We start from the raw sequence: 12798 nt of genomic DNA, 5'->3' as shown, positions 1-12798 counted from the left end.
GAGATTTTCCATATACTCCCTCCCCAACATGAACCCAGCCTCTCCCACTATCAACGACCCCCCCAGAGGGATACATGTCTTAAAATGGATGGCACATCGTAAGCACGCAGAATCCATCAGGTCCATTAGGGTTCACTTTTGTACATTCTGTGTGTTTGGACAATGTATAATGACGCATATTTCCGGTGTCATAGAGTAATTTCACTGCCTTAAAAAATTCTTTATGCTTTGCCTATTCACCTCTCCTCCCCTCAACCCCCGGCAACCACTGATCTTTTTCTCTCTACATGGTTTTGCCTTTTCCAGAATGTCATAGTTGGGATCATACAGTACGTAGCCTTTTCAGATTGGCTTCTTTCACTTAGTTTCCTCCACAGATTTTCATGGTTTGATAGCTCATTTCTTTTAAGTGATGAATAATATTCCATTGTCTGGATATACTACAGTTTGTCTATTCCTTTTTTCTTCTTAAAAATTTTTGTTTAAATACCATCTCAGGGTAAAATTAAAGAATGACATATCTGAGTAGTAAGTTTATACTTTGTTTTTTTCAAGATTAAGTGCTCTATATACTTTCTCTTAAACAATTAAAAAAAAAAAAAAAAGACTCAGCTTCTTTCAGAGTTCTCACTGTGGCCCAGTGGCTTAAGCATCTGACTGCAGCAGCGTGGGTCACTGCAGAGGTGCAGGTTCAATCCTTTGCCTGGCACCGTGGGTTAAAGGATCCAGCGTTGCCAAAGCTGTGGCTTAGATTCAATCCTTGGCCTAGGAATTTCTATATACCACAGGTGAGGCCATTAAAAAAAAAAAAAAAGACTCAGCTTCTCTTTACTGGCCTTGATGGCTCTGAGCCTGGACCTGAAAGGCTATGTGGCCTCTGCCTGGGAGCGCCTACCCTGAAGTGGGTAAGCCAGTGGGCAAGTGGGTTCTAATGCCTTGTGTGCCCCTGGACCCAGCTGGCCAGGTGGGGTGGGGGGGTGGAGAGGGTAACTTAATTCAAGTTACACCAGCTTTAAATGATACAGGGCTTGGGTCTCAGTGACTCCATTTAGGATGTGATCTTCTGGGCCTCGTTTCCTCCTCTCTAAAATGAGAAGCTGCCCTCAAAAGGTGTAAGGATCAAGCATAAGAAGAAAAACAGTGACTGGAGAGTGCCAGAACGCTGGAGGTGTCTGGTTCCTGGCTGACTGATGCCACACTTTACAGCCCAGGAGAAGCTCTGGTCCCAGCCTTGGGAGCCCGCATCACCCAGACAGGTGACCTGGCTACTCACAGCTCAAGCACTTTTTGATCTCATGAGGGTCTCTCCGAGGTCTGCTTCTCATGCTTCAGGGATTGAGCTCTTCCTCATCACCACTTCTTTCCACCATGGTCTGGCCACCCCAACCTTTGTAGCCCAGGATACTCCCTTGGAAGATGACTGAAGGCTGATTCCTTCAGGAAGGGCACCCATGGCCAAGACCCCAATGACCTCCAGGGCCTGCTGGTGATGCCCAACCAGTCAAAGGGGGCAAAGCTTGCAGGGCTATGGAAAAGGAGTCTGCGGGGCATGGAGGTGAGACAGGGAGCGGGCCAGGAGGCTCAAGGCTGCAAGTGTGTCCTTCAGTGGGGAGATGACTTCCTCTACATTCCTTTCAGGGAAGAAGAGCCCAGCCCTTTCCTCAAGCGGCGCTTCAGAGAGCAGAGCCTGAGCCTCAGCTCCAGTCCCCATCCTGCGATCCTGCCTCCTATCTGAGTTTTCCTGCTCCCGTCGCCCCGCCTTCCCCGGGGTCACATCAGCAGGGTCAGGGCCTAGTCAGCATTGCCAGAGGAGGGAATTTAGGGGCTGCCCTCAGGTCCAGAAACTCAGGCTTCTTCTCCTGGCTCCTCGAAAAAAAGGAAAGTCAACATGAACCATCGGTGCTCTGCTCGCCTCCCTCCTCAACGGGTCACCGCTGGGCAGTTTGCCTTCTCAGACTTTCCTTCACAGACTTAGGTGTAAATTCCCCTCACGAGAACAGGAGGGCCTTGGGCAGAGGACTGGGAAATGCTAGACTTCCACCCCCTTTTTTGTCTTTTCAACCAGAGTCATTTATTTCCTGCTTTTTAAGACTTTTGCACATTTTTCCCCTGCGATCCCTCCATGATGCTGTCCATCTTTCCTTTCCTGAAGATGCCATGTTGGAATCTGGGACCCAGAACAGGGTACAGAGAAGGGCTGGTTTGAGGTGCTGGCAGTGGGATGCAGGAAGCCGATGATATTTTAGATATAGGCTGTTTCGGGGCACAGCTTTTTTTTGATTTGGGTAAACTTGGATCCTACAGTGTTGCAATCACTCACTCTTCCCCAGGAGGGAAGTCAAGCCCAGATGGTGCGCTCCGTTTCCCATGCACTCTGGCAAGGTCACGGGAAGGGCCAGCTGGCAGCTTTCTTGTTATTGTAGAGTTATTTTATTCTTTAGCGTTCTCCTGATTAAAGTCCTTACATCTCAAGAGACCAGATGGAAGCCAAGTAATATAGCCTTTTGGTTTCTTTTTAATGAGATCAGGATTGGAAGAGAACCGGGACTGGACAGAGATGGAGAAGCCACTGCTGGGTGCCCTGGGGCTCTTCACCCAGAGAGCTTGGTGAGCCATGAATTACTTTCATCCTCTTCCCTGCAGGGAGTGTTGTCAATCCTTCTTTTCTAGAAAGCTCTCATAATGGTTTCTATAGAATTTGTGCTTCACAGGCTTCAATTAAAGTTCGACTCAGCTTGGGGAGTGGGAAGCTAAGAGGTCTGTCAAGACATTTGAACCTGAAAGCCTCTAATTCCTCTTGCTCCACCTGGGGGCTGCTTGGCATATAAGCATAGAGGGGGCCATTGAGGATGTGCTCCCTGGGGACTAATGGTGGGGTCCAGCTTCAGGTCCTGCTCCCCACAGAAGAGTCTCAAGCAGCCCACCAGCAGCAGGGCACTCCCAGTCCTGTGTCCACCCAACACAGTTCTCAACTGAATTGATGCCTGACACAGGACAGGCACCTGCTGTGCTGCCTCAGCTGCACCACATCTGCTCTGGGGCTGTCAGGAGTTGCCTCATTCCCTCGTTCATCTAATGAAGAGATGGGGGTGGGGGTGGGGGTGGGGATGGGGGTGGGGCAGGCCAGGTGTGGCTGCTGAGGAGGCTGCGCAGGGAAGAGGACTTTGCAGGGAAGGGTCTGCCAACTCCAGTAACTCCCAGTGGCCTCTAGAGTCTCTAGTTCTAAGCTGTCACCATTTTATATCACAAACGGTTTAGCACCAGCTGTGTAGAGAACCCCACATTAGACCCCGGAGAGGAAAAAGGAAACAAAAGAGACAGCAAAGTGTCTGTGCTCAGGAATATTCTAAAATGGTCAAGAAACAAATCTACCCACCAAAGGAATTGAGAACACAACCAACCCAGGGGCATGGCTTCATTTATGACACTGGGAGGTGTCAAAAAATGAAGTCTAAGAAGCTAGTAAGAGCTTCTTCATTTATGACACCAGGAGGCTTTCGAAAAATGAAGCCCAAGAAGCTAGTAAGAGGTAACATTAAAAGTTGAAGAACAGAAGTTCCCTTTATGGCTCAACGGAAATGAATCCAACTAGGAACCATGAGGTGACAGGTTCATCCCTGGCCTCACTCAGTGGGGTTAAGGATCCCGCGTTGCCTTGAGCTGTGGTGTAGGTCGCAGACAAGGCTCAGATCTTGAGTTGCTGTGGGTGTGGTGTAGCTCCTAGCAGACCCCTGGCCTGGAAGCCTCCATATGCCCCTGGTGCGGCCCTAAAAAGCAAAATGGAAAAGGTTCTGCCGTATCTGCTGTGAACCACGCTTTTTTTCCTCCTCCTTTTAGGCCAGCCCCCAGGCACACGGAGTTCCAGGCCAGGGATCAGATCCAAGCCGCAACTGCCATAACTCCAGATCCTTTAATCCACCCTGCTCCGCCAGGATGGAACCCGCGTCCTGGCTCTGCAGAGACGCCCCGCCGTGGGAACTCCCAAAGCACACTTCGAGAATCACTCTATAAGGAACACAAACCGAGGCCCTTCCCGGTAACAGTCTCTGGGAGGGAACGTTAACTGGGGGGGGTTAGGGTTCTACGGTGTAAGCCTCCTCCCCGGGGGGCACCGTCACCCCACGGCTGCCCCCACACCGCACACAACGCACAGTCACGTAATCCGCACCCAACACAGCCCACCCAACACCCGAGCCATCCACCTCACAAAAAACACACCCCACCCTCCACCCTGCACTCGCTCGCCCAGCCCACAAAGATACGAGGGGCCATTCACCCCTGTCTCAGGCCTATAATCTGTGACGCACGGCAGGGTGAGCTGGCCGCCCGCGCGGTGACGCAGGTGACAGGCTCGCTCTGCTGGCTTTGGCCTTTAGAGACAACGTGCGTCACCGCCTCACGACGAGCCGAGCCGGGGCTGCGCGGGCAGGTGAGGCCCGGCGGCTGCTGTTCCCTCCCCAGCTCGGCCGCTGAAGAGCCTCTTACCTCAGCGCGGCTGTGCTGATCTCATTCGCAGACGCAGAACATGGAGACGGGGGCGGAAAGCGCTGGGAAGGTGGACGCAGCGAGGCCCTGGGTCTCGGAAGTGCCCATAGCTCCGCGGAGGGACGCGGGGGGGCGAGAGGACCCTGAAGGCCCTGTGCAGGGTCAGGCGGGGGACAGAGGCCCGGCACGGGCCTGCCCCTGGCCGGTCCCAGGGCTGAAGAGGGCGCCTGCCCCCGCCCTCCATCCCCCTCCTCAGCTGGGGCAGAGAAATTTCTGGCAGGAGAAAGACAAGCAGGGGGGACCACCACGGAGTATGAAAAGCTCCCTCGTCCTCGGGAGTCGCGGGCACAGCTGTGGAAACGCTAACATCTGGCGTGTGGCCCCCGAGTAACCTCCTGGATCCCGGGAGGAGCTGGTGCTTGATTAACGCCTGGCCGGGAGGGCAGGTTAGAGGCCATGGCTGCCCTTCCTCGCTCCCCCTGCCCGGACCAGGCAGAGCGACAGCCCGCCTAGGGGTAGAATTTGGGCACAGAGGCTCCCCGGGCCGAGCTGGGCCTCCTGCAGCTGCAGAGGAGCGCGGCTGAGTTTCTGACCCCAGCCTGGGGCCTCCCCGCTCCGCCTCCCCTTCCCCCTCCCCCTCCGCTCCGAGGAGCTCCGGGACCACCGGGGCCTGGGGGCAGCAGGGAGGGGCTGTCGGCTCTGAATGGGATCTTCTAGAAATGGGGCCACAGAATGTTAGTCTTCCAGGTCTGTGGGGACCCAGGAGCCTGCGGGATGAGGGGCCCGACGGCTTGGGAAGCCACTGGCAGGTCTCCAGCTTATGGTAGGGGAGGCAAAACAGATGGGTTTCTTTTGCCCACACTCGCCAGGGCACCAGAAAACTCGTGGTCACCAGCCTAGGAGTCGTGGGCAGGCAGGACAGCCCGTGGTGCTGTGGCCGTGACCACCAGAGCCTCAGGGCGCGTCACGCAGGGGTGTCCTTTCCTTCCCGGAAGGGCACAGGCTTGGTCTTCCGCGAGGGCGGGGCTGCGGGGGCTGGAAGTAAGTCTGCTTCCCTCAGGCTCTTCAGAAGCCCCAGGTCCTCAGTGTGCGGTGCGGGAGAGGAAGAGGGACGGGAAAGGCGAGGGACTGAGGGCTGGAGGGTATCGGGCCTGCTCCGAAGGTAGCTGAGGCCAGCGGGGCCAGGGGCAGAGACACCAGCGGATTCTGGACTCCAGCCAGGAGCAGGTGGCCATCAGACCCCAGGCTTCCCGTCCCACCCCTTGAGGCCCCTGCAGGAAGCCTGGCACCTTTCCCGGCGCCAGCTGTGTAGCCTGGCACCAAGTCTGCACCCAGGAGAGCCCGCAGCCGGCGCTCTGCCCAAGGGACTGGATGCCTGACTCACTCCGTGCTTGCTAATCACTCCCCTCTCCGCCGTCTGGCATGGTGTCTCACACGGGCTTCTTTCCCCTGGAGAAAAGCGTGCCCATCTGACACCTCTGCCTGCCTGCTAACCATGACACATTCATCTGTCCTTGCCACTGCCTCTGCTCCGTGCAGCCCCCACGCCGCCCTCTCCTGCCTGCTGCCTCCTGCTCCAACCTCTGCCAGGATGACTGTGGGTGTGTCCATCCCCCACCCGGGCCAGCGTCTGCACCTGGCAGGCAGGCTGTGTCCAGCAGCCCACCTGTAACCTCTCTGCTTACCTCTACCGCAAATGGCACACACCCACTGCCTGGAGGAGTCTGAGAAGGGAGCATCAAAGCTCAGGGGCCAAGCCCTTCTTTCTCAGGCCACCACTCAGCTTTTCCATGACCAGTGGCACTTTTCCTAAAGGGAGCCAAGAACAGGGTGACTTCTGGTTTTGTCTCTGCTTTGCCCAGAGACCAGAGGAAGAGTCCAGCCCGAGTAGGCAGTGGGAGGTCCTGAGACTGTCCAGGATACTGGTGACCTGGCACCACAGAGCCAGCCTGATGGGGAAAATGACCCTGTCCTGTAGTGCTGCTAGGGCTCCCTGGGGACACAGTCCCCAGGCCAGACCTCTAGAGTGGGTTCTGGTACACAGCACCAAGCTGGACTCTGGGTACTCACAGACCCTTTCTGGGCTTCTGTGTCTTCTGTAAAATGAGACAATCCATCTGTTTGATCCCCAAGACACATCCACATTTTCTGAGCCTGACAAGGAAAAAAATCTCACCTAAAAGCTGAAGTAGGTTGAAAAGTCAACATTACTTGCCTGTGGGTTTCACAATATGTAACAGCTTCCTTCTTTTTTATTTTCAGGCTAAATATGGAATCGGCCTCATAGGCCTGTGACCTGGACAATCATACAGAACCCCATGCCTAGAAGGGGCCTGGGCTGGGTTTAATGATCTGCTGTGGCTGTCTTAAAAATCTTGATAGGAGTTCCTGCTGTGGAGCAGTGGATTAAAGTGCCCGGCTTTGCCGAAGCTGTAGCTTGGATTCAATCCCTGGCCTGAGAACTTCCATGTGTTCTGGGTGTGGGGCTATTAAACAAACAAACAAACAAACAAAAACAAAAAACCAACCAACAAACAAAAGTCTTGATAATTTTTTTTTGACCTTGCCTGTGGCATGTGGAAGTTCCTGGGCCAGGGATCAAAGCCCTGCCACAGCAGTGACCGGAGAGGTCTTGATAATTTTTGAACTAGGGACCCACATTTTCATTTTGTACTGCATCCTGCAAATATGAAGCTGGTGCTGGCTAAAAATACCCAGAATGTTGGTCAAGAAGCAGCAGCATGGTTGTGTCTGGCCTTTGCTCTATAGAATTTTGGCATCTAGAATACAGAAATGTTGAACACACCCTCATTTTTGAGTGCCTGGGGAAGGGGAAGAGGGTGAGCCGATTAAGGAAGTACTTGGTGAGAGTTAAATCGTTCAAGGCGACTTGGAGTCCCATATCCACAGTACTGTCCTTGGAGTCAGGCACAAGCCAGGGCTCTGCAATTGGTTCAGACATCTACTGCAGGGGAAGATGACTCCTGTCACCTAATCTCCATCCTCTGCTTCTCCCTGTAGTGCTAGGATTATTAGCTGGTCATGGCCCCCAAGACAACTTTCCCCAGATTCCTTTGCAGTTAGTTGTGTCTGTGTCATCATGTGATGAAGAGCTGGCCAATGGGCTATACCTGCAAGTGTTTGCTACCACTCAGTTGGTGTGTGCCCTTTTTTCTGAGTTGGATTTTTGATCCATAACATAGTAGAAGTTTTACACCTTTAGAATAGGATCTGAAAGAGAAAAATATATGCTTAGTTGTTATCATTTCATAATAGAAATTTAAGAGTGAATTGGCACATAGGTACCCTTTAATGTTTAGTTCTTCAAACAGGAAGCTGCAAATAGCATCCCATCTCCAAAAGGGATACTGTTGGGGGGAGCAGTAAAATGATAGGTAGGTGTAATGAAGAAGCAACTGAGGGATGGGGGTTGGCGAGTGAGTGACAGGGGTGTTGTTTGAAGGGTGGCACGAAAAGCTCCGAGGAGGCAATGTTTGAGCAGAGGGCTTAGTGAAGACAGCAAGGAGCTGTTACGGAGAGCTGGGGGAAGAACATCCAGCGAAGAGGGAGACAGTCAAATTGTTTTGCCAAAAGTGTGGATCTCTTACTCAAGATTCAGACTATGTGTTGTCATCTCCATCTGGATGTCCCAACAGCAGCTCAAACTCAATGTGTTTTAAAAATTTCTTTCTGCTCCAAACCAGTTCCTTTTCCTCTTCTGTTATCAGTGCCACTAGCTTCATATCTTCATAATGGCCAAAATTGAAATATTAGAGTTGTGTGCACCAAGTTACCAGTTGTGACCATTTTTCTTCTACAGAGGCTCTCCAGTCTCCTCTGCCAAGCCCTGGATCACGCAGCAGTCTCCTCATGGGTCTCCCTGGCTGCCCCTGCTCCAGCTTCTGTCCATCTTCAGGGCTGTGGTCAGAGTCATCAAGCTCCGCTTGGATTTTTTCCTGCTCAAAAAGCTTTAGAGTCTCGTTAAATGAAGTCTGCAACCCTCAGCTCAGTAGCTAAGGTCCACCTTTCCTTCTGGTCCCATCTTCCCATGTTCTTCTAAATACATCCCGGTTTGGATTCTTTGCAGTTTTCCAATGACAGCTCTTCCTCTCCTGTCTTCATGCCTTGATTCCTGCTGCTTCCTTCTCTTACTGAAATTCGACTACTCCTTCAGCAGAGTTTTCTCATCCTTTGACCTATAAAATCCTATTTGCATCTTTTTTTTTTTGTTTCTGGAACTTTTCAATCATTAGAGGATTTTAACATTGAAAAAAGTTGAAAATGGAAAAGCAATCATCCATTTTCCTATTTCAACAAATGAGTTCACATTTGGCTATTTTTTTCTAGTCCTTGGCAATCTGCATGCATATTTTTACATAATTGTAATCAGAGTAGACACATACCTTTGATTTGTTTTCATCTCCATCCAACATTTTCCCCATCTTTCCATATAGTCTTTTCAAAATTATAGTTTTAAAAAGAGGTCAAAGTAAGTCTCTAAGTGTCTCATTCAAGGATATAACTCACGGAGTTCATGTACTATAGTTTATCAGACCATCTATCATTGAACATTTGATGAGTTTTGTGATAGTCCAGCTAATAACTAGAAGTTGTTTGAGAGAAAAAAGGATATCCTAAGCCTTCTCTGTATTCCTAGCACCTAGCAAACTACTTCAATCAATCCTTTTGGACGGATGAATAAGTGAACAAACACACACAATGAACATCCTTAGACATAAGTTTTCTGTTGAATATTTTCCTAGCCAGAGAACTACAAAGCATTAATATTTTATATTGGAATATTAATATTTTAATATAAAATCAATATTTTAGGGGCTTTGCACGTTGTGGTGGATTTTTTCAAAAGTGGCCACATCGATATATGTCCCATCGCATGTTGTGATGTGGGACATCCCTCTACTGAGAGATGGGGTCTGTGTTCTCTCCCTTTGAAATTGGTGAGGTCTTCACAGTTGTCTTTTTCAGCGGGGATGGAGTGGGGCTGCTGTGCCTATGGCATGTAAAAGTTCCAGAGCCAGGGATCAAATTCACACCACAGCAGTGATCCAAGCCACAGTCCTTAACCCTCTAGGCCACTGGGGAACTCCTCCTTATAGTTGTCTTGATCAACAGGATGCAGCAGAAGACACATGGAACTTTCAAGCCCAGGTTATAAAAGGTAATATACTCTGTCTCCACCTCCTCCTTTTTCTCAAGATACTGCCCTTGGGATTCAGCCACTTCCTTATGAGGAAACCCGGGCCACATATGGGCCTTCTGCCCACATTCCCAGTTAGGCTCACAGTCAATAGCCAGCATCAGCCACTAGACATGGGAATGAAGAGCCTTAAGGTGATTCAGTCATCCAACTCCATACGTTGTGGGACAGAGGAAGCCATCCTTGTGCCCTATCTGAATTCCTGACCCATGGAGAGAGATACTAAATGATTATTGTTTTGAGACAATTTGTTACGCAGTAGGAGTGACCAAAACAAGCATATAGTCAGTCCCAGGTTGTATTCTGTATGGTTGTACCAATTTGCAGTGCCACCAGCAGTGGAGGGGTGTGGCAGATTCACCACAACTTCATGAGCCCTGGAGTGTGGCCTTTTTGTGGGCACTTATTTACTCCAAACTCTGAAAATCTCATCTCCACTTCTCAACTGTAAGCTCCTTGAGGGGAATACATCACTGCATTCACTTTTTCTTTTTTTTTTTTTTGTCTTTTTAGGGCCATACTCACGGCATATGGAGAGTCCCAAGCTAGGGGTCCAGTCAGAGTTGTAGCCACCGGCCTACGCCACAGCACACGGGAACCGAGCCTCGTCTGTGACCTGCACCACAGCTCACAGCAATGCCAGATCCTTAACCCGCTGAGTGAGGCCAGGGATTGAACTCGCATCCTCATGGATGCTAGTTGGGTTTGTTAACCCCTGATCCATGATGGGAACTCCCATCACTGCAGTTTTGTTTAGCTTTTAGCAGGCACTTGGTAATGCTTGTGCATTTGTACATTTGTTACAAGTATACATAACTAGGGTATGCATGGTCCTGGCCAGGAAGCATGGCCTGACTGGTGCAGACTGAAGCTATCTTGGTTTCTTCATCAGAGAAAGCAGATTAGAGAAGCTGCTCAGAAAACACATCCAATTACACCAACTAGAAAGAAACTCCGCAAGCGGTTCAGGCAGCAGGATAAAGACATCCTGTAACTGGATCAGAGAGTTACCAGCCCTGGTACCTTGCATCCACCCCAAATACAGCTCCAGGCGTTCCTGTCGTGGCTCAGTGGTTAGAGAACCCAACTGGCATCCATGAGGATGTGGGTTTGATCCCTGGCCTCGCTCAACAGGTTAAGGATCTGGCGTTGCTGTGGCTCTGGTGTAGGCCGGCAGCTACAGCTCCAATTGGACCCCTAGCCTGGGAACCTCCATATGCCGTGGGTGTGGCCCTCAAGAGACAAAAAACCCCAAAAAACAAATACAGCTCCAGTTGTGAGGACTTGTAGATGCCACCAATTTTGCATTCTACTGAGACACTACTGGAGGATACTTATCTAGATGGCTTTTCTGCCTCAGCCATGTACATATTCTTTACTATTGAATCAACTGTCATACAGCCCAACAAAGAGGAATGCATGGAAATGCAGAGCAGGTCCTCTGGACTTCCCTTCTGCTCATTTAGATCCACTGCCAGTTGTTAGCCCCCTGCTCGCTTTCTTCTCTGCCATGCTTACACTCACCAGCCAGAGCGCTCCTTGGTCTTCAGCATGGAAAGCACTTTCACTGAAACTTCCAGTCCAAAAAAATGAAAAGGACTGTTTTTTAAGTGAATTCTGTCTACTTAACCCAATTATTAATTCAACAAATATTTACTGAACACCTCACATGCACCTGCCCTCGAGGACTTTAAGGAAGCTGCAGGCTAATAGAAGCGCCATCATTTATAGGAGTTCCTATAGAGACCTGCAGTTTTCTTTGGGTATTTGTTCTAGCATGGTCACACTATTACACCTGCTGGGAGAGGGTCAGGAGGGCAAGTCAGCCTGGAAGTGGTTGATGTAGAGGGGGGTATGTGTGGGAAAGTTGTGGGATGGGAAAAATACCAAGTTCCTGAGAGATGCAGTAGTTTAAAGGAAAGATCATTTCTCTGGCTACACAGAAAAAATATCTAGTGTTTTATTTAAGAGACGCTATATCCGAGGATGTGGATTTTGCCTCCGGGTTCTACCCAGGGCACTTGGTCTAAGTAGAGTCTAACCACCACTTTAAGGTAGTTAACGCCAGGAATTTTCAAGACGGCTTAAAAAAAAAAAATTTAAAGCATGCATGCAGAATATTTAACTGGAAGCAGAGCATTGTACTGAATTTATTTTTAAAGGTGGTTAACTAACTTGAGATGGAGGCCATATAACACCCTTTCAAACCACCCGGTTTTGAGGCTGATGGCTTTAGTTCAGACTTCCTTCTGCCAAGTCTCGCTTTCACGAGTTAGTGGGACTACTCCTCTGCCCCGCAGGCTGTTCAGTGGATGATACCCTCCCCATTTGGAACACAAGGGGCCTTTCTTTGGAGTTGGAGCTCAGTAAGCTAATGCCTGTATTCTGGGCCAAAACCATCACAGAGCTGCCTGACTCCAGTCTACACACCATGTGTTTGAGGAAGAATCATGCCTGGCTGCGGCTCCTGAAAAAACAAGTTTTGCCCCCAACAGAGCAGATCACCACCTTCTGACTTTCCTCCTATGGGACGCAATTCATGAAAGCAGAGTCTGATTCAGGGTTGTTATTTTTTCCTTCCAGTTTAGAAATGAGAGGGCAAAGAGATCGTGTTTTCTTGGTAGACCAGAAGGCCCAGCCTTCAAGATACAAGGGTGGTACTGTCTCTGACTGGGGAATGGCCAGGTCTGGGGTTGGGGAAGGAAAGAGGGAGCAGGAGGCAGATACAGATGGGCTAGGAGGGTTGGGGTGGGTGTGAGTGTGTCAGGCATGAAGATCTGTATGCAGCTCAGCATGATCTAAGAGTGAGAGCTGCTTTACAATGCCAAAAGGGCATTTCCTAGTTTTACATGAATATTATTCTGAAAGACTTTTAGGAGCCATTTTTTCCTTATCCAAAAGCACTGCCATCTATTATTTTCATTCAGCTTCTCAATGATCTCTGAAGGATGAAGACTATCTTTCTTACAGTCAGAAATCACAGTGTAAAAGGTTAATTGCTTTGCTCCAATAGTGACAGCTGTCTTCCCAAGTCTCAGCCCTTTCAGGCCAGTCGCTCTTCTAGCCAGACTGACTGTGGAATATTGTTTGTTTGG

Source organism: Sus scrofa, chromosome 18 (genome assembly GCF_054392235.1).
Source record: "Sus scrofa isolate SSC_HxYL_T2T_F1_AM1 chromosome 18, Sscrofa_HxYL_maternal_Yorkshire_Landrace_v2.0, whole genome shotgun sequence".
In the NCBI taxonomy this organism is placed as follows: domain Eukaryota; kingdom Metazoa; phylum Chordata; class Mammalia; order Artiodactyla; family Suidae; genus Sus; species Sus scrofa.
The sequence above is the reverse complement of the archived record's forward strand: the minus strand, read 5'-3'. Positions refer to the sequence as shown.